A 22,270-nucleotide genomic window follows, 5' to 3' on the forward strand; every position below is an offset into this window, starting at 1 on the left:
ATTTGTGCCTGGGTGCAAGGTGCCTCACATAGAAGTCTCCCTCCCACTCACCAGGAATGAAGAAGGGTGCCCTACACCCTCCCAAGCTGTGGCTGGAATCTCATTGGTATTGCAGAGAGGTAGAAAAGAGAAGTGGGACTGACACAGAAAAGATGTTTCTAGATGTTTGAGGCATGTACTCAAAGAGACCCAGAGCAAAAATCAAGAAAGGTGTGATTGAAAAGGACTATTAGTAAATGTTTTCTCCCTGGAAACAGATTATACTTCTACATACTTCAAAAAATTACAGGATACAATAGAGGGGTACAAAATAAAGTCTGCAGTGGTTTTCAATTGTGAATATACTTTAGATTTATTTTCTCCCAAAGTTTTCCTTGTAAAATCAAATCTCAAAAGAAGAAAATCCACCTAAAGATCCTGTATCCCACTGAACTAAACTGTAAAAAGAATTATTTTAGGTGCATTTCTCCAATTTAGTCCCAGTTTATAGGAAATCTTGTTAAAATTTCCAGCAGAGGATAATATTGTGAACTTGGCCCAAATCCTGCTACTTGGGGTGTAGCCCGGAAACAGCTGCTCGGGTAGTTGCTCCCCTCCCTGCTGCTTTTCCCTCATTCACAGTCCTGGGGTTTTGCTAAATGCCGCCCATAGAACAAAATTATCTCAGTGCTGGTTGCCAACCAAAGAAAGGCAGTTAGCTGATTAAACAAAGAGAAGATGCCTGCCTTCCTTCCTAAAGGTGTTAAATCAATAGCTTTATTCATTTATTTATTTATTTTTAGTTTTTTAAAAGAATAACAAATAGTAGAGGGCATACAGCAGTTGGTGAGTAGAAACCACAAATTCCATCTTGAAATCTTTGTTGTTTTTGCAGGGATGCCCAGGATAGTGGGGGCACCATAGGGCCTGGCCTGGGCTCCAGCTGCTCATCGCTTTCCAGGTTCTGATTCCCATCTAACTGAACCTACCTGTCCCCCTTGTTCACTCTCTGCCACCCCCGTTGTAAATATATTTTCCTCTCCCTCTCAGTTAAATATGGTCCAAATTGAACTTGTCATTTTTACCCTTCAAGTCCTACTTTATAACAAACAAAAATTTCTGCTGGCAATCCAGCCTTCCCTGGGGCTGCCCAGCTGCCATGGGGTGATTAGGGTGTTTCCTGCAGCTGAAGTCTCTTGTAATTAGCAAGCCCCTCAGGCAGTCTGGACTCTGAATTTAGCTGCCATCTGGTATCATCTGTAATGACAATAGCACTGTATCTCCTCCTTTGCCTCAGCCCTTCCTGCACTACACATTCCCAATCCAAGCAACCCTTGAAGAGATTTCACTGCCTAGCTTCCCTGTCGGTTCCTAAGTATCAAGACACCTTGGGCTCTGGTTAATTTGGGAAGCTCTAAACAAGGTCAAGGCAAATGAGAGCCAGGAGTTTCCGGAACCATCGAGAGGATACAGCCAAAGACCACAGTGGGCCAAGCAGCATCTCCCGGCCCTCTGTACCAGTGTTTCTCAAAGTACAGCTTCCAGAATAGTGGTATTGGAATTATCTAGGAACTTGATAGAAACACAAATTCTCAGGCCCCAGCCCAGACCAATAGTCAGAAACTCTGAGGAGGGGCCCAGCAATCTGCATTTTAACAAGCCCTCCAGATCCTTCTGATAGAAGCTACAGTTTACCTGGCCCGCAGTCCTTGGCTTCTCACTGGTGCACTGTTGACATTTGGGGAAGGTAATTCCTTGTTGTGTGGGCTGTCCTCTGCATTGCAGGATGTTTAACAGCATCCCTGGACTCTACCCACTAGATTCTAGAAGCATCCCCTCAGTTCTGACCATCCAAAATGTCTCCAGACGATGCCAAATGTTCCCTGGCAAAGTCACCCCCACTTGAGAAACAGCAGTTCGCTACAGGTTCTATATCTAATTGCTTAGTGCCATTTGACCAATGATTGTTGATGTGAAAAAGTCTGTATACAATGGAGTGCTGTGTATGCAGTGCTTTTCAAGCTTTAATGTGCATACAAGTCACCTGGGGATCTTGTTAAAACCTGTTCTGATTCAGGAAGTCTGAATTGGATTTTAAGACAGTGCATTTTTAACAAGCTAAAAGTGATGCCCATGTTGCTGCTCTGCAGTCTACACTTTGATTAACAAGGTCCTACAGGATCCCGAAAGATTTATTGAATGAAGGATGAATGAATAATTAAAAGCTAAGGATTCTTTTTGTGGAATGGGTAGGAATTTTTCCCTCTGTCACTGAACTCCCTATCTCCAGATTTTTCTCCTTATGTCTATGTTTTCATATTAAGAAAGATCAACTTTATTATAGTAAATATGGCTTTATATACAAAAAAGTACCAATGACCTGTGCATACGAATTGTACCATATTTAGAGATACACAAAAATAAACACCCAAAATTCATTGACTAGCCAGTGAAGGATATGCCATGTGACTGTAAGTCCTAATTCACTCAACTAACATCTTTTCAATACTTTCTCTGTGCAGAGCATGCTACTCAATTGCTCATTAAAAAAACATATGTATGCAACTTGCATTAAATGAATACCTATAGCTGTACGCTTTCACCATGTGTATTTTCAAAATGATGTAAAAGTCAAGTTTGCTGGGAGAGGCAAATGCCTTTTGGCCGAAAATACATATAAAAGAGAGAATTAGCCAGCGGGGCTAAGTTGTTTTCATTGTCATCTCAGTTACTGAGAAACTGGTTTCAAATGATCTTTTATCACCATAGGAGAATGAGAGCATTTGCAACTGCTGAAGTGGAGGGGTAATTTCCTTCTAGAGCTAATGAATACCTGGTGCTTTCTTTGTTTCTCAGTTAATCCATTGGCAGATGTGGCTCTGAGGTACAAAGTTGTCTTAAAACCTTGGGGATTGAAAACTGGCCTTTTGTTTTAAGAAATTCAAGAGCTATATTTTTTTTTCTCTGAAATTGGAAAAACAGACTGGCCCACTATGAAATATTTCTGTATGCAAAATGACATTGTGTGATAGATAATAGGGAAAATATTAAATCTGACATGCTGTTTGCTTAAGACAGAACAATGTGGGATGCCTCAATTTCAAAAACACACGAATGAGCTCAATGGGCTCATTTTCATTGCAGTATCCCATCATGCCACTGCCCTTCAATTGAAATTGTGGTTGTGTTGCCAGTAAATCACTGGCCATAGGTGAATATATTGTAGTTAAAGTGCACTCTTTTTAGAAGCACATGCATTCTCATTTTACAATGTGTGTTGGAGACTTACTAATTGTTCAGCAAGACTGTTTCCTCTCCTTCCTGGGCACAAAGATGATATTTCCCAGTCTTCTGGTGGTTAGGCATGACCATGTAACTGAATTCTGCTCATTGTTGGTAAAACAGATGGGTCCCAGCTTCACAGGTGGCCCATGAATTCTCCCCATGCATAATCCTCCATGTTCTTATGGCTCCTGCTGGCTCGAGGCAGATGAGCACAGTGACCTTGGAAGCCATGGTTTGAAGATGTAGAAGCCAGCATATGAAAAATTGAATTGAAATTCTTTGTCCCTGTTTGAAGGGAGCTGTCTACTCACGAATCAGGAACATTTGCTTTGGTCTTTACATAAATGAAAAACAAAATTTTCTCCTGCATGAACCAATATACATGTTTAAAAAAATTCATTTGTTTCAACTGTTAGCATTACCCAAATTAATATACAATGTATTTTTCATATATAATTGGTTATTCCCAGCCAAGATTCCCTCTTTCTATCCTAGATTCTGCTGTCACATGTTGAATTTGGTTCTTCCTCCTCCTTTGTTGCAGATCCTAAATCATCATCACCTTCCTGTAGGTCCTTATCACTGTTCCATACTTACCAGCCCTTCCTACTTGTAGGCACCTCTCCAATTATCATCTTATTTTACAGCTCATTGGTGATCAGGTGTGTGATGCAGTGAGAAGGAGGGAAAAGGCAATATAAAACACTACCTCGCTACTCCTATTCCTAATCTGTCTGTTAATCTTTCCACCTTCCCTTCCTCTCTCTCCCTACCCTTCATCCTCCTTTTATTCTCTTCCTATTTGTCATTTCCTAGAATTTCTGTTCTTATTTTTCACTATGTCAGAGCCTCATTCTCTGCTTTCTATTGTGTAGTCTTAACTCCCTCTGCTCCGCTAGCCTCTGGTTGTAGCATGGCCCCGCCATCAGTGGGCATCTCCTCATATGGAGGTATAATTTTAGATGTAACAGATAGCATAGAGCATAGAAAGAGGAGAAAAAATCCCAAGACACTTCAGTGAGGGCAGTAGTGGGACATGGAAGCCAATAAATTGTTTAAAGAAGAGCGGAACAATCATGTTGAATGTAGCTGAGATATCAGCCATGGCAGGAAAACATCCTTTATGCTTGGCAATTCTAAGAGGTATTCAGAAGAAATGGTCAGAAAGGAAGTTAGACTGGAAAAGAGTGAGAGTATTAGTGGGATAACTGGATACAAATATATGCATATAGACAACTCTTGAAAATTCTGTGAAGTGTAAACAGTTAGAGAATGAAGAAAATGGAGCAGAGAATAAAGACCCAGGTTGGGGTGATGAGTAGCGACAGGGTATGAAGATAATCCTTAGCAAATGGGTAAGGGGAGAGACACGTGGGAAGAGAAAGCTGAGAAGAAAAATATGGAACAATTATGATTATGGATGAGTCTGATGGCATTTTGTTCTCCTCTAAGGAAGTCATATTCTCATAAACAGAAATTATTATGCATGATAAGAAATAGAGGTAAATAAGAATTGTAACCAACACTTACATTTAGATGCACACATTTACATATATTTATTTGTGCAGTAGAGAGTAGTATTGATAAAAGCATATCAAAATGGAGCTGAAATACTGAAAACACGAAATGGTCTCCCAGCTTTACCAGAATTCATGTTGAGAGGAAAAAATATTATTCATTTGTTCATTGCATAACTTAGCATTCCATTTCTAGTACCACAACCGTATACTCTTTTCTGATTTTACTTGTTTAAAAATTATTGCACTTTGATAATGATCAGCACTTTAAAGCCCAGGGACGCTATACAACTTTAGTTCACCCGCACAAAAATGGAAATCAAAAAATATCCAAGAAGATTATTGACCTTCATTCTAATGAGCAGGCTGGGTAATATGCATCACTTTGATTTCATTTCCTAACATAAAGCATCACCAGAAAATACAATTATAAATTTATCTCCATCCACTAGGATTCTAATAGAGAGCAATGAGAAAGTAATGGGACAGCAATGAATGATTATTTAATAGTAACAGTGTACATATGATAAAAGTAGAATATTTCTTTAAGTTATACTTTTTATTCTACTTTACAGCAAACTCTCATTAAATAAGTGAAGCATAGTTCCCCAATTCAATTTACTTTGATTTGTTTCAATTCAGTCCAGTTCAGCTCTACTCAACTCAACTCAAGAAACATATTTATTTAAGAAGCCAAAAGACATACGAAATCTTAGGCTTTGAAAAGAACTGTTTCTTTTTCTCCCCAGTACAAACTATGTAGATGACTATCAATATAGCATGAAAACATATTAAATTTGAAATTGGAAAATTTGGCAAGAGGTTTTACTGCAAGAATGAAACCATTAAAAAAAAAAAAAGAATGAGCCAAATTTATGCTTGGGGATGCTTTAGAGAAATTAAAAGTTTTCTTAATCACAGCTATCATATAATTGATGCTTTCTATTGTTAAGAAACTTCATAAGAATGAAACTCCAGAATTCTTTTCTTGAAATTATACAAATTGAAATGGCATTATGGAATCTGTATTTTTTTTCAGTTGTTATATAAAAACACTGGGGAGTTGAGGACAGAGGATGTTTCTGAGACAGACGTGGTGGTATCTTGGAGAGAGGCTGGGGGACATTAGGAAGGAACCAGTTAGTCAGTGAGAAACTTCTTGTGGTAGGTGTCCTAGTTTGCAAGGGCTGCCATAGCAAAGATCTCAAACTGGGTGGCTTAAAAAATAGAAATGTATTGTTTCACAGTTCTAGAGGTTCGAGGTCTGAAATTGAAGTGTCAGTAGGGCTGTTCTCTCTCTCTGAAAACTGTAGGGGAGAATCCTCCATTGCTTCTTTCTAGCTTCTGGTGGTGGCCATTGATCTTTGGCGTTCCTTGGCTTGCAGCAGTGTCTCGCCAATCTCTGTCTCTGTTGTCATGTGGCATGCACCCTATGTATCTATATCTTCTCATGGTGTTTTCTTCTTTTTATGAGGAAGTGCTAGACATATTGGAGTAGGACTCACCTTCATGACGTTACCCTCACTTGATTCCATCTACAAAGACCCTATTTTCAAATAAGGTCACATACAGGTACCAGGGGTTAGGATTTCAACATATATTTTGTAGGGACACAATTTAACCTATCACAAGAGATATGACTTGAATACTTTTTTATAGAGAGTGACTTCTAATATTCTGTATTAGGCTCTCTCTGCAGAGCTGTTCTGTGTCTAATGTTACTAGATCTTTAGTGTTATTCCCAAATCTTCAATAAATTTCTACCAATTCCTGATGTGAGCAGCATTTTTACAAAATCAAGGTAAAGAAACTTTGTTCCATGCCTTAACCAGTGTGAGGCAGAGAGAAAAAGAACAGATTTGAGTACCAAATAATATAGAATGATACAGAATATAAGCTAAATTTCTGTAACAAAGAAAACCTAAGTACAGTGGGTTTAATAAAACAAAAGTTCAATTTTCTCTGATCTTACGGTCTATAGTTTGGTTGCCAGTTCAGGTAAGGCAGGCAATTCCACACAAAGTCACAGGGAACCCAAGTTAGCAAGCATTTCTGGGTTGACGTTAACTATTTCCTTGTCACCATTTTCTAGCGAGCAAGAAGTAAGAAAAGAACATAAAGGCAAACTGCTTCCTTTTTGAAGGACATGATTTAGAAGTCCCAAGCATCATTTGCTCTCAACTATCACTGGCCAGAAATTGATCAGATTGGTCAGACCTAGCTGCAAAAGAGTCTGGGAAATGTAATCTTGGTCTGACCAATGGTGTGCCTTGTTGAACTGATAGGAGGGGGATTCTGGTTCAAATAATAAGAGAGGAAATGGATACCAGGAAACAATGAGCAATCTCTGTCACAGGTAACAATAACGTGAGACTGAGAGTTCACTGAGAATAAAAAATGGTCATTAGAATTAACTAGGTTAAACCCCCAGGAATTCTCAGGCACCTCAGGACTTCCAAAAGACAGCATGGCAGTTGAAAATTGTCTCGGAGTTGGAAGTGTGGTGTTTACCAAAACAAAAGACCTAACTAATAGTATTAATAGTTTTTATTTTCAAAGTACAAGGAGACCACAGTGGATAACTAGACTTCATGTAACAGAAGAGAGAAGTTTATGTTGGAAGCTCAGCATTAAAAAGAAAGGAGGCAACTATAGTCAGCTATATTAAAGTAGTGTTGCAACTGTGGTTTTAAAGATGGGGAAGAAGAGGATTGAGAGTTGATTTGTAATTAATTGTCACTTATTTATTGTAAGACATGCAACTGAAGAGTTTTAGAGAGAAATTATGGAAAGCACAGGGGCAAAAAACCAACAATAACAAATGTAATTACATTCATTTTGAGATTTAAACAAGGCATTCATATTTAAGGTATAAAGTTACATATAATAAAGTTAACAAAGTTCTGGTAGCAAGCCCCAACACATTTGGTTGTACACAAATAATCTAATATTTGCTTAAAAATGTTTAAAAACTACTACTAGCATTATAATTAATGGCAAAATACCCAAAGCTTTTCCCTCAGCTTGAGAACAGCCAAAGATAATCACTATTATATTATATCGAAGGTTCTACCCAGTTCTACCCACTATTATATTGTATTGAAGGTGCTACCCAATAAGGCAAGCAAACAAATGAACCCCTTGCCCCGCCCAAATTATTTCTCAAAATAATTGAGAAATAGATCTGTAATAGATCTGTAAGGCTGTCTTTTTTTCTGATAGACAATATAATTGTACACATAGAAAGTCCAAAAGAATTTACAAGTACACTACTAGAACTTAGCAACATTGCTGAATTAAAAGTCAATATAAGAAATACATTTTATTTTTATATTACAGTAACAAATAATAAATTAAAAATTAAAAAATACCATTCACAGTAGCATCAAGGAAATCAAATAACCTGCAATGAATCAAAGAAATATATTTAAGACTTCTACACAGAAAACAATGTTATTAGCGTTATTAAGGAGAAAAAATAAGTAGATATATCTTGTTCATGGATTGGAAGACTCTAAAGTATTTAGATGTCAATCCTTTACAAATTGTTCTATAGATTCATCACAATCTCTATTAAATCCTCAGTAAGCTGTTTGTGGAAATGACAATTCTTAAACATTTATATGGAAATGCAAAGACAAAAGTTAGCTACATCAATTTGAATTCAAAAAACAAAGTAAGAGGACTTACGCGCCCAGATGTTAAGACCTATTGAAAGCTATAGTACATAGTTATTATTGGCTGAATGATAGGCAACTAAACCTATCCTCTCCTCTCCAAAAATAATCCATACCTACACCATCACCAGATTTATATCAAACAAGACACTGTAGTATAGTGGAAAGCCTTTTTAATAAATAATTCTGGGTCAATTTTTATCCACATGGAAAAAATTAATTTTGACCTCACACCATACACAAAAATCAATTCCAAAAATCAATTACAGATCTAACTTTAAAAGGTGAAAATAATAAGACTTTTAAAAGAAATTGTGGGCACATTTCTTTGTAACCTTGAAGTAGGCAAAAATTTATTAAATATAATACAAAATGCACTAGTTTTAAAAACAAAATGGATAACTTCAATGATATTAACATTTTGAAATTCATTTTATTAAAAAACACTATTAAGAGAGTGAGAAGGCAATCTTACCATGGGATATGACATTTCTAATTCATATGTCTGAAAAAGACTAAATGTAGACTACGCAAATACCTATTAATCAATAAGAGGTAAACATCTGAACAGAAAAATGGGCAAAAGTTTTTAAGGCACATCACAAAAGAAAATATCAAAATGGCCAATAAACATATGATATAAAAATAAATATATAAAATACCAATGAATATATGAAAAGGTACTGAACTTTGGGAAAAACTCATGAGGGAAATGCAAATTAAAAGCACAATGCTACATACACCATTAGACATACACACACATTCACATTCACACTCACACTCACACTCACATGGGAATGGTTACAAAGCAAATGACAGATAAATCCAAGTGTTTACAAGGATGTGGAGCAACCTGAAATTTCATGCACTGATGTCAGGATGTGGTGTGATACAACCACTTTGGAAAGTCTTTGGCAGAATCTATTAAGTTGAAAGTATGCACATGCCATGACTCAGAAGTGTCGTTACCTAGGCATATATACCATTAAAATGAGTACCTATTTTCACCAAAATATATGTACAAAGATGTTCATGTTGGCAATATTTAAAATGGCCAGAAACAGAATTTGTCAAATGCCTACCAACAGTGGAAAGGATAAATAAATTGTTTATTATTAATTATTAATTTATTTATTATTAATTAATTCCCTCAACAGGATGCTCTATGGAGATGAGAATTAATAAACAGAAACTGTATGCCACTACATGGATAACTCTCACAAATATGATGAGAGACAAATAAACAAATTAAAAAAGCCAGACACAAAGAGTCCATAGTGCATACTATTATTTATTTCAGGTTCAAAATCAAGCAAAACTAATCTGTAATGTAGGAAGTCAAGATAGCATTTACTCTTGGTTGGGGTAGAGAAGTTACTGGAAGGATGAGGAAAAAAACTTCTGGGTGTTCTATTTCTTGATCTGATAGGTGGTTACCTGGATGTATTTAATTTGTTAGAATTCAGAATGCTGTGCAAATACAATTTGTGTACATTTCTACATAGAAATTATACTTTAATGCAATTAAAAACATCAATTCTACTATCTTATGGTTACATGCCAGACAAAACAGTTTAAACTCTTAAGGAATTTCATAAATCCAAGTAAGAAAAATGAAATTCATGCCATGATATGATTTGAATGCAAAGAAGCAATAATTAAAATGAAAATAATATACCAGAACTGAAATGAGGAGGCAAATTCAAGGAAAAGCAAATGGGATTAAAATAATTCCTAGGATAAGCCCTTTCTTTACTTTTGTTTTGGGTGTAGTGTTTGGAAAAGACATGCAACATTATATTTTAAAATAACAGATATCTTTTAATTTTAAAAAAGTGGTAATTTTTGCAAAATAAAATTTGAGAATTCTAAGGAGGTAAAACAAGTTAGAGAAAATCTTGAAGCAGATTTTATTAACAAACAATAAAAAAGTGTTAAAAGGACATTTGCCTAACAAGTGAAGGATTCATAAAGGTGAAAAAAGTCAATGACTCCATGACATTCTATGAGTGGGTGAAATTTGTCCCTCCTTAATGACTTTTTCTAATCTACTATAGTTGGCCCTCTGCATCTGTGGGTTCTGCATACATGGATTCAGACAACTGCAGATAAAAATATTTGAAAAAAACTCCACAACAATAAATAAATAATACAAATAAAAAACAATATAGTATAACAACTATTTACATAGTATTAGGTATTATAAGTAATCTGGAGATGATTTAAAGAATATGAAAGGAGGTACACAGGTATATGCAAATACAATACTATTTTGTATAAAGGACTTGAGCATCCTTGGATTTTGGCATTCTGCAGGGTGGGGGTAAGCAGTCTTGGAATCAATCTCACATGGATACCAAGGAAAAACTGCGCTTTTCTACCCGCCCCCCACCCCCCGCCTTTTTTTTCTAGTCCAAGTAAACCTATCTAGGTGGAGTTGAAATGAAGATTTTGTAACCCAAATACTGAGTAATTATTATAATTGCCATGGGTTCAACAGAAATGATCTCAAAATGCAAAAAGCGTCATCTCTTTCAATGACAAATTATATCTCTTCTGAGTGATCTGACGTTTTCAACTGTATGGTAAAATTAGGGATACAAAATGTAGACACCAGCCATAGCTTGTACGATATTCTCTGACTTCAAGGCAGTTATTTGCAACTCATGGTCTCTTCTATGGAAAATTAAAAGAAAAAAACTGTTTTTCTACTCACTGCACTTCTGGCACAAGATATGTGGGTTTTCCAAACTAAGCGATTCTGTGGTTCTCTGTGGACACCAAGAGGGTGTCCTATAATTTAATTCAATTCTGACACCAATTGCCTGGAATTAGTGCAGACCCCTGAGATTAAGGAATCAGGCCCATAAGACTGTCCCCCTAGTTCAGATATCAATCTCAGTTAGTGGATCCCTGTGTTATCCACACTTCTATCTTACTTGCCTACAAATCAGGAGTTCCTACAAGCCCCTCTTCATATTCAATAATTTGCTATAAAGGGTCACACAATTCAGGGAAACACTTTACTTATGTTTACTAGTTTATTTTAAAGAATATCATAGAGGATACAAATGAACAGTGAGATAAAGAGATAAATAGAGCAAAGTATTAGGGAAGGGGTGTGGAACTTCCATATCCAATCTGGGTGCACCCCCATCTCAGCATCCCAATGTGCTCATCAACCTAAAAACTTTCTGAGTTCCACTGTCTAGAGTTTTTAACAAGGTTTCATTAAGTGGGCATGATTGATTACATCATTAGCCATTGATTAGTGACTCAATCTCTAGCCCCTTTTCATTGCTTAGGTTGAGCTGAAAGTTCTAACCCTGCTATCATGTTTTGGTTTTTCTAGTGACTGGCTTCCATCCTGAAGCTATCTAGGGATGTTATCTAGTCATCTCATTAGCATACAAAAGATGTTCATCACTTTGGAGATTCCTAAGGTTTTAAAAGCTCCTGTGTCTGGAATCAGGGTCAAAGACCAAATATTAGAACAAAAGATGCTCCTAGCACCCCATCACTCAGGAAATTACAAGGATTTTAAGAACTCTGTATTAGGAACTTAGGGAAGAGACCAAATATGTATTTCCTATTATGTCATAAATATCTATTTCTCAAAACAGAAGTTGAGTCTCTTCTGTGACGCATCTAACAGTTGGAAAATCTCTTCTTATCCTATCCCTGTAAAAAATCGCTTTTGTGGGGGCTGAGGCAATAATGATCCTCTTAGCAGGCCTCATTCAGGCCACTTGAGAGATTCTAATGCATTGAGAGGATTCATAAAATAGTTTCTCCGAAGTAAGATTACATGTTTATTTTGTACATACACCCAGACGTTTTGCAATAAGTGCATTTTTATAATTCTAATAGATTTCCAGGGTACCACCTATTCTTTTTTCTATGCTAGTAGCCAGAGGCTGTTGAGATGGGAGTAATTTTTTAAAAATTCTGAATATAAACAAAGTAAATATCACTGCCAATTTGTTCATCTGCCAAACCTTCCAATTGCCTTATTTCAAAATTGTATTTATTTATTTATTAAAATCTGGTTTGTTGTTAAATAAAAACAACAATGACCTCTAGTTTATCTTCCCCTATTTTGTGTAGCCAATTTTTAACTGGCAAAATCAGAGAAATTCAGATGCCACTATTACTTAAATCATAGGGAAAAAAAGATAGTGGCACTAGGGTAATTCATTTTAAAAACACTGTGGACCATTATTTGGAGGTGTGGTTCTTTTACTTCCCGCTGTCTCAGGCACTCAATCTTATTTTCAAGGACTATGCCTTTCCAGTGAAGAACGGAAGAGCAGTATTTACACGTAAGCTCAAAAGAAATGCCGTGAAAGGAAATGAGCAAACTTTAAGTTCTATCTTTAATGCTGCATTATAGAGAAATTCCTCAAATCAAGTATTGCTCTTGAAGAGAGAGGTCTCTCTAGCTCTAGGACTATTATTACCCCACTGTGTGGGATTACTAAACCCGTCCAACTCAAGTTGCTTGTTTCAAACACCTCTTTCCCTTGTATTTTCAAGGTGCATTATGTATGTATTCAGATATATTCAAGGACATCGCCCTGTGTGTTCTGTTTGTAGGGTTCCAACCTTGGTACCTCACATAAAGACCTACAGGGAGTGCTAAGCAGACAGCTAGCTTTTGAGTGCCTGTCTCATTCACACATCTCTACTTCCGCTTTTAATTTCCCTCTCTCTTGCAAATTCTTCAAATTCTTCAAGTTTACTTTGTTTTTGTTCCTCATTTTTCCCATACTTACTTGAGTTTCTCCTCTCATTTTCTTCTGAAAACTTCAAGCCTTTTTTTTAATCTTAAATCATGACTGCTTCTTTTTCTCTGTCCTTCAGCTGAGACTATATATATTTTAGTACATGAATGTTGTATTTACATCACAATTAAACCATTTAACACTAAGTACAATAAAATTTTAGGGGACTAAATACTGTGTTCTCTTCTGTGGAAATAACATAATTCCTTTATCTGAATCAGACTTTGTAGTGGGAAGCTGTTATTGTATCGTATTGCTACAGAATTACTAAAGGGTACCAGCAATCAAGAACTCATGAATAACTTTACTACTGTATATATCACTAGACTTAGCACTTGGCAGTTCTTGGGAAAAGGAAAACTACAAAAACTCTTCCAGATTGTTTTGGAGAAACAGTTATTGTTCCTGAAAGTGGACGTCACATGAGCTTTCATCAATTCTCATGAGCGGGTATACCATTTGGCATTTTAAACTTCCTTTTTCACTTATGTTGCATCCCTATAAATGAAGCATAATTTTTGATAAAATGTATGAAAAACAGAGGTAGTCATTTAGCATTTAGAGAAGTAAGAGATCTAAGAGATATGAGTTCATTTTAGCACTGGGACCAGGAGAAGTGAAATGAGTTTCTCAAGGCAAGTTATTGATAGAACAAGAACTGAAACACAACTTGACTGAATCCACTGGGCTTTTTACTATTCCACTGTATGTCCAGAGTCAGATGTAGATGATCACATTTATTTCCAGGGTCTGTGATTCTCATTACATGATGTGGGGGAAGAAACAATGAAGTTTCAATAACCAAAGTGTTGGGATAGCTCAGAGTTGGCTCCTGCAGCCATTTCTAGCTGGCTGCAAAGAGGAAGCTGCAAGCTGGTGCTGAGGAATGAATGTTAGCCAGCATTCTAGGATTCAACAAGAAGACCAGATTAAAACAATGGAAGATAAAGGGTGACTTATTATATTAGTCAAGGTTCTCTAGAGAAACAGAACCAAATGTGTGTATGTGTGTGTGTGTGTATTATGTATGAAGAGATTTATCATGAGGTATTGGATTACATGAATATGGAAGCTGAGAAGTTCCACAATCTGTGCTCTGCAAGCTGATGACCCAGGAAAGCTAGTGATGACCCAGGAAAGCTTGAAGGTCTCAAGCCAGAGAACCAATGATTTAGATTCCATTCTGTGTTTGAGGGCCTGACAACCAGGAGCACCAAGGGCAGAAGAAGATTGATGTTCTAGCTTAAGCAGACAGGCAGGGAGTAAATTCAACCTTCTTCCATCTTTTTCTTCTATTCAGGTCTTCATCAGATTGGGTGGTGGCTATCTACATTAGGGAGGACCATCTGCTTTATTTAGTCCACCAATTAAAATGTGAATCTCTTCCAGAAACACTCTTACAGACACTTCCAGAAATAATGTTTAAGAGCTATCTGGGCATCCTATGGGTCAGTCAAGTTGACATGTGAAATGAACCATCATACATAGGGACAGCCATTTTAATACCTGGGTAACTATTAGTCTGTTTTCACGCTGCTGATAAAGACATACCCAAGACTGGGCAATTTACAAAAGAAAGAGGTTTAATGGACTTACAGTTCCACATGGCTGGGGAGGCCTCACAATCATGGCAGAAGTCACATCTTATGTGGATGGTGGCAGGAAGAGACAGAGGGCTTGTTCAGGGAAACTCCTCCTTATACTACTGTCAAATCTCATGAGACTTATTCATTATCATGAGAACAGCATGGGAAAGATCTGTCCCTGTGATTAAATTACCTCCCACTGGGTCCCTGTCATAATGCATGGGAATTCCAGATGAAATTTGGGTGGGGACACAGCCACACTATGTCAGTAACCTTTGGTGAGAATGGGGAAAGAACTAGGCAAGATATAGATAAAGTAAGAGTGATTTCTTTCTAGGCAGGGCAGCAATCGTTACATGATGGTATTTTATTCTAAAGAACATTCACAATCTTGTCTGAAACTATTTCTCAAGCCTTATCTCTACATTTTCTGCATGACCCCATTTTTCTCCTGCAGTATTGATTTCAGCTAGGCTAACTGGCCATCCCTTATTGTGCTATGCATCTACTTATTCATTTTTCAATGTTTTCATGTCTTTATATACAGGCAGTCCTTGACTTTCAACATTTCACTATGTGTGAATTCAGTTACTATGGTTTAGTTATATGACACCAGTCATCCAGCAAATCAATTCAAAATTTAGTTACCAGGATATGTTAACTATAATAATAACATAAAACATAAACTTTGCTGCTATGTCTTCAGTGCAAAAATCACTACTGAAATAATATATGCACATCATGACTGGTGACCAATCATATTGCTTCTTTCAAAATATGTTGGTAATTGGTCCTTACTCATCTGTTACTCAGTTCATGCACAGACAGCAAGTTGTCTTGCTTCCTTGATCCCAATGATAGCCCCATGTGATATTTTAGAAATACAGATAATTGAAAGAGAAAATTGGTCAACAATGATGAGAGTGTAGCAAAAAAAGAAAACTCATAATGCTAAAAGTGAAATTTGAATTGGATATAAATGGAGTTATAGGAGAAACAGTTGCCTGTAGGAATGTTGATACTGCCACTGTTTGAAAGACTCCAGATATGCAGCCAGAGAAACTTAGTGAAGGTGAATTTATTGACATAAACGAAGAAAGTGGTTGTGATGAAAGGATAAAGATGTCCCAGTAGAAGTGTGACATTGGCAAAAAAAACTTCACATTAAAAAATTCTTGAGATATTTCCTGATGCTGAAAGCATAAAAGGTTAAGTGTTAGAAGCTGATTTCCTTTAGAAGGGAATGTGATGAGAAGAAGGAAATGAGAAGAAGGAAAACAGTGTTCAAACTACTCTTAAGTTTTTTTTTTAACAATAATATGAGACACTTTAATTCTCAAAGTTTCTAATATTTAAAATTTCAGTGGACTAAAGAAATATTGAGTTTGCTATTTTCCATTCTTTTATTTGTTTAGAACTAAGAGTAAGACAGTTTTAATGTTTTGAGAAAAGATGTAAAGGTCATATATTTGTAGTTTTTGTCAATAATTGTAGTTTTTGTTTTGATTATTAAGATTGTTTTTCATAATTTCAGCATGCAGTCATTTTCATGGCCCTACACTATTGTGCAAAGGAAGGACTGCTTGTAGATAGCATTTTGTGTCCACCTCCATCATAGTAAGTATCATGTTTGATTGTCATTGTTTATATGTGTCTGTCTCCCACATGAGACCATTGAATTTCGTGGAATAAGAACAACATCATTTCTACATTTCCCCCAAATGTCTTCTATAGCAACTGGTATATAGTATGCCTGCAACAGTTTTGATGATTGAAAGAAAATATAACTTCTATTTAATCTCAGGAATTTTACATAGGAAGCGTATTGAACAACATATACTTTCTACATTTGTGTGCTTTTGTGCTCAAAATCGTTAAAGAACAGGAGGACTAAGTGATAACTTTGAGAATTTTTACCTTTATAGACAAAAGGTGTTTATGTCAGTCTGTTTAGTGTTGCTATAACAAAATATCTATGGCAGGGTAATTTATAAAGAAAAAAGGTATTTGGCTCATGATTCTCGTGGCTGGAAAGTTCAAGACCAGGAAGCCCATCTGATGAGGGTCTTGTGCTGTTTCAATCATGATGTGTGCAAAGAGACAAAAGACAAGAAGAAACAACTTGCTCTTTTGGTAACTAATCCAGCCCACAAGAGTAAGGACTCATTCCTGAGAGATGACATTAATCTATTCATCTGGGATTTTTCCCTCATGACTCAAACACTTCCCACTAAGCCCCATGTCCTAACACTGCCTCATAGGGGATCAAAATTTAACATAAGTTTTGATGGGGACAAATCTCATCCAAACCATAGCTATATATAAACCCCATACCTCAGAAAAAAAATACTGACAAATATCCACTATTAATAGTTAATTCCTGTCACTATTGAACAAAGAATGCCCTAATAACAATTTATAGATGAAACTTTTGACTTCAAACTATGAGGAAGAGAAAATATTCCCTTATTAAGGTTTGTTTGATGAAGGAACATCAAAATAAGCACATTCATAGACACAGAATATATCTAAAACACACTGGATAGAAAGTAGATTTTTATTCTTGGTTATTACTATGTAGTCACTTTTTGTAGTAAGTGGGATTATAGTAGATCTAGAATGCTATGGTATCTCACTGGAAATTAATCGTTGGTAAAATGGCAAAAATGGTTGGTATCTTGCCTTTTATGTAGTCTATTCTGTTTCTCTACATCTCAAACATCAGATCAATTGTTGGAAGTCATTAGGGAACGTGGATTAGTTGATAGTAAAAGAGATTTTGCAACCTGAGGATTGTTTTGTATTGCTTGTAAACCAGTGATTCTTAAACTTTCTTCTGAAGTATCATTGAAGTATCACTGACATGCAGTCTTACCATGCGTGACTGGTACATAGCTCATATCACAGGCAGCTAACCATGTGAATTCAACCACACAAAACTGATCAATATCCTGTTTAACAAGATGAGTCCATTGGTCACACACACTTGGATATCAGAGCATGTCAAAGTGCTATAAAAGTTTCTAGGAGCTTACTTTCAAATTCTGTTTTGATCTTGCATTGCACCAATATGTGGTCCATATTTTGAGTGGTGCTGCTTTATTCTTTATTTATTCTATAAATTCAGCATTTTGAGCTTCTTGATTATTAAAGACTTTCACCTTCTTCCTTCATCAGCTATTCATTCTCATGATCATGTCCTGTATCATGCTGAGCACAAAGCAGGTGTTTAAAAAATGTTTATTAGTTGAATAAATATGTGAACAAATTAATAAATGATGAAGAAATTACAGAATAAAAGACGAGTACCTATGAAGTGAATAGGAATTCAAAAAGTGAGAAGTGAGAGGCAATGAGGGGAGCCTATGCTTAGGTGAAGGTTCTACCTAAGTGTTGCTGGAGGTGGCATTTTACACTGCAGGTGGATGCTCAGTTACAACCCTATTTGAAATATGTCAAGTAACATATGCAATTTTGATTCAGCTAGAATCAAGGTGAACTCAATATTTCTATAAATCTGTCTTTCAAGATTAAATTCACAGTCTTTAAATATCTGTCAACCAGGACTCTTCTGACTCCATGTCATGGAGACTCTTAGAGACTCTGAGAGTTTTTTGCTCTTTGGGGATTAAAATGGGGTTGTGAGTTGCATTGTGTGCAAGACTTACACTCTTAACAACCTGTATTAGTCTGTTTTTATTGCTATAAAGCAATATCTGAGGCTGTGTAATTTATAAGAAAAGAGGCTTATTTGGCTCACAGTTCAGCAGGCTGTACAAGAAGCATGGCATCAGCATCTGCTTCTGGTGAGGGCTTCAGGGAGCTTCCAATAATGGCAGAAGTGGAAGGGGAGCTGGCATGTCTCATGATGAGAGAGGGGACAAGAGGAGGAGGCATGAGGGATGCCATGTTCTTTTAAACAATCAGTTCTCAAATGACATAGTAGAATGAGAACTCACTCATTACCCCAGGGAGGGTACCATGACATTCATGAGGGATCTGCCCTGGTAACCCAAACCCCTCCCTCTAGGACCTACCTCTGACATAGGGGGGATGGGGGAGAAAAATCGAATGGGACAAATATCCAAACTATATTACAACCCTAGTCTACTGTTACAATAAACAAAAAACAAGATTAAAACATTAAAGTAGATGTTAGAAGTTTTCATGATCAGAGGATTGATTGTTCTCCAAAAGCTCCTCATTTTGGCATACCTATGGTATACAATTTTTTCTGTGGAAAATACAAAAAAAGGGGAAAATATTTTGTAAAGCAAATATTTTCCTTTTGGGGGTAAGATTATAAATGCTGAAAGATAATACAAATAATTTTTCTTAGAAGCATATTATAGATAGATAGATAATTCAATAACATTTTTAAGAGGCCATTGTTATGGACTGAGCTCCTGCATTAGACCCCAACAGACCAGAACAAACCATAGTAGAGTTGCTCATGTTAGGTGTCACCTACTCAAACTAGAAATAGAAATGTGCCAGTTTTACAAAAAAATAGAATATTCATAACCAATCATAAGTGGCCAGTCAACTGGAGCTGGCATAATAAGAAAACTCCCTCTTCTTTAATTCTGTAAGAAAAATAACCTGAAGTAACTGGATATCAACCAATTTGCTTTTTGCACTATGCTGTTTTCTTGTTCCTGCTCAAGCTACCTTGCAAAAACTGACTGTTCTGCCGTGCCCAATGGATTGCCTAGTTTGTAGATGAGATGCTGCCCAATTCATGAATCATTATTCATGAATATTATTTTATTGGTGATTATTCATGAATCACCAATAAAAGCTAACTAGATTTTTAGACTCAGTTTGTTGAAATTTTGATCTTTGACAATACAGTATTCTCCCCTTGTCCACAGTTTCACTTTCCATTGTTTCAGCTATCCCAGGTCTCAGCCTACGTGAGGTTAATCAAGTTCCGAGAATATTAAGTGGAAATTCCAGAAATAAACAATTAGTCAGTTTTAAATTGCTCACTTTCTGAGTAGTGTGACAAAATCTTAAGCTGTCCTACTTTGTGGGATACACTGAACGGAAGGATGATTTATGTCCTGGGCAGACATACAGGATGTAAATCATCCCTTTATCCCACGTCTCAACACTGTCTGTCCTACCCACTACCCAACACTGTTTGTCCTACCCATCCCTTAGTTATGCAACAGTCATGTTGGTTATTATATCAACAGATCACAAGAAGAAAGGTAAGTACAGCACAATAAGATATTTCTGAAGAGCGAGAGAGAGAAAGAGAGAGAGAGAGAGACACTACAGTCGTATAACCTTTATTACAGTATACTACGATGATTGTTCTATTTTATTATTATTGTTGCTAATCTCTTATTGTACCTAATTTATAAATTAAAGTTAATCATAGATATGTACGTATAGATTAAAAACAGTATATGTAGGTTTCAGTATTAGCTGTGATTTCAAGCATCTACTGGAGGTCTTAAAATCTCCACAGATAAGGGGAGATTACTATATTTAATCCATATATTATGTATATCTGTATCCACATTAAAGTTAGAAGAGAATTAAATTAGCAATGAATAAAGAAGTAAATATTTTAACCAGTATCAGTAATTTGCACATACAACTAGGATAATGAATTATAGGATAATGAGCAAAAGAAGCATAAAATGCTTAATGGCCCTGGTACTCACGGCTGTAAAATTCTACTCTGAGTCATGTTTAATTGAAACATATGCTTTCCAACAGTTTTCACATTGCTTTAAAAAGTTAACCTGACAATTTTTTACCTAATGAAAAGATGGATCAACACATAACAATACATATATAGACAGCCTTTTAAAAGTAAAATATTACAGTAGATTAATGTAAAGTAAATAGTCAAAGTTTGGGTTTTTTGAAGAATTTTTGTAATGATCTTGCATTAAAAGAGCACTTTGTTGGTAATATCTCTGCACAAACTCTATTTTTAGTATTCAAGTCATGTTTATTCCACTCCTGTTAGTCTTCTATCCCCTCCAAAAGAAGCTGAAAAGCAAATCCAGCCTCCATTGACGGGCAGCTGGTTTACACAATGATGACATCATTCTCAGAGTGTTCAAATGAATATGAATCAAGTTATAACTGGTGACGAAAGAGGTAAGGAAAGATAACTTTCTCCTTTCACAGGAGTGAATTCTGATAATGTAGTCCATCTAACTGATTCAGCTTTGGCAGCAAGTTTGAAATTAAGATATTACAATATGGAGTCAATTTTGACAAAATCAAAAGATTCAGTGTAGAAATAGAAATAGGAAAGAAACTCCATTAGGTAATTACGACAACCTAAGCACCAAAACTACTAATATCTTTAGTCTCATATGATAGTCCTGGAAAAGTTGGATATGAATGGAAAGTAGCTGGAATCCTACTATAAGGGAAATAGGATCAAAAATCCTTTGATCTTTAAAGGAATTATTTTGGAAACTGAATGACCTAATTGTACACTGTAATTTAGGCCACTTTCCAGTAATTTATATAATAGCATTTCTTAGATATAATTGAAATAATTTTGATTATATGACAGCAAATACATATTAGGTGCTGACAAATAAAAATAACAAAATATAACAAAGATAAAAAAAGTCTACAAACAATGTGCTTATATTATATTCATACTGTAAGTATGAATCTTTCATTAAAAGGGGAGACATTCTTTTCCTTTTTGTTTTCCTCAATTACAGCAAAAATATTAATTTGATAGGTAGTTGCAGCTACTTGGTAAATTTTAAGATCGTCATTCCTTTGAAGTAATTAAGGATTTATAGTATAATTTTATAATTATAGTTAATACATTTTTAAAACTTAATGCAGTTTAAAATACTCCTTTAGAACCTATTAGTTAAATGTTTCTTTTCATGTTTCATCTGATTATATGCAACAATTGTGATTTAAATCTGATTTGCACAACTAAAGTATTTGGTGGCCATATATAATGGGGAGCTATTAATTCTTTTAAATCCATAAATGCTATTTTAGAATGGCAATGTCTCTTTGAAACACAAAGATAATTGAATCCAGTTATAATACATCAATAAATGTGTAGAGCATGGACAACCTCTGAATAGTATTACAATATTTCGAGAATTACAAAAGATGGGGCTTATGTTAAAGATTCCTGTACCTAATTAATCACTCAGTTTAGTAGAGATATTAGTCTCAGACTAGATTAGGACTACCAATGATAAGGAGAAAACAGATTGAGAAGATTCTAAAGAGACAAAATATTTTACAAGAGATGTAGAATTATTTCTAAATCCCAAAGTGCAATTAGTTTTTTCCAACATTTATGCCATAAGTTTCCTTTACAACATTCCTGTCAACCAATCCAGCATCTTCTCATCTTCCTCCATGAAAGGGAACTCACTGTCCTTTAAGGCAGCCCAGTTTTGAGGCAGTCAAGTCGTTGGTTTTTCTTA

General features: G+C 35.8%; 1 long non-coding RNA gene across 2 annotated transcripts in view; it reads left to right on the plus strand.

Moving 5' to 3' along the window:
* The window catches only part of LOC135968028 (uncharacterized), a 62,015-nt gene that overhangs the window by 12,855 nt on the left and 26,890 nt on the right, over positions 1–22,270 (plus strand). The window contains exons 2-4 of one of the 2 annotated variants that reach the window (XR_010582452.2): positions 16,363–16,445; positions 19,724–19,800; positions 20,818–20,951. The exons of the other annotated variant lie outside the window; for it this stretch is intronic. This is a non-coding gene — a long non-coding RNA (uncharacterized lncRNA). Of the gene's footprint in view, positions 1–16,362; positions 16,446–19,723; positions 19,801–20,817; positions 20,952–22,270 lie in introns of those variants that run through there. 2 annotated transcript variants of the gene reach the window in all.

The sequence above is a fragment of the Macaca fascicularis genome, chromosome 17 (genome assembly GCF_037993035.2).
Source record: "Macaca fascicularis isolate 582-1 chromosome 17, T2T-MFA8v1.1".
In the NCBI taxonomy this organism is placed as follows: domain Eukaryota; kingdom Metazoa; phylum Chordata; class Mammalia; order Primates; family Cercopithecidae; genus Macaca; species Macaca fascicularis.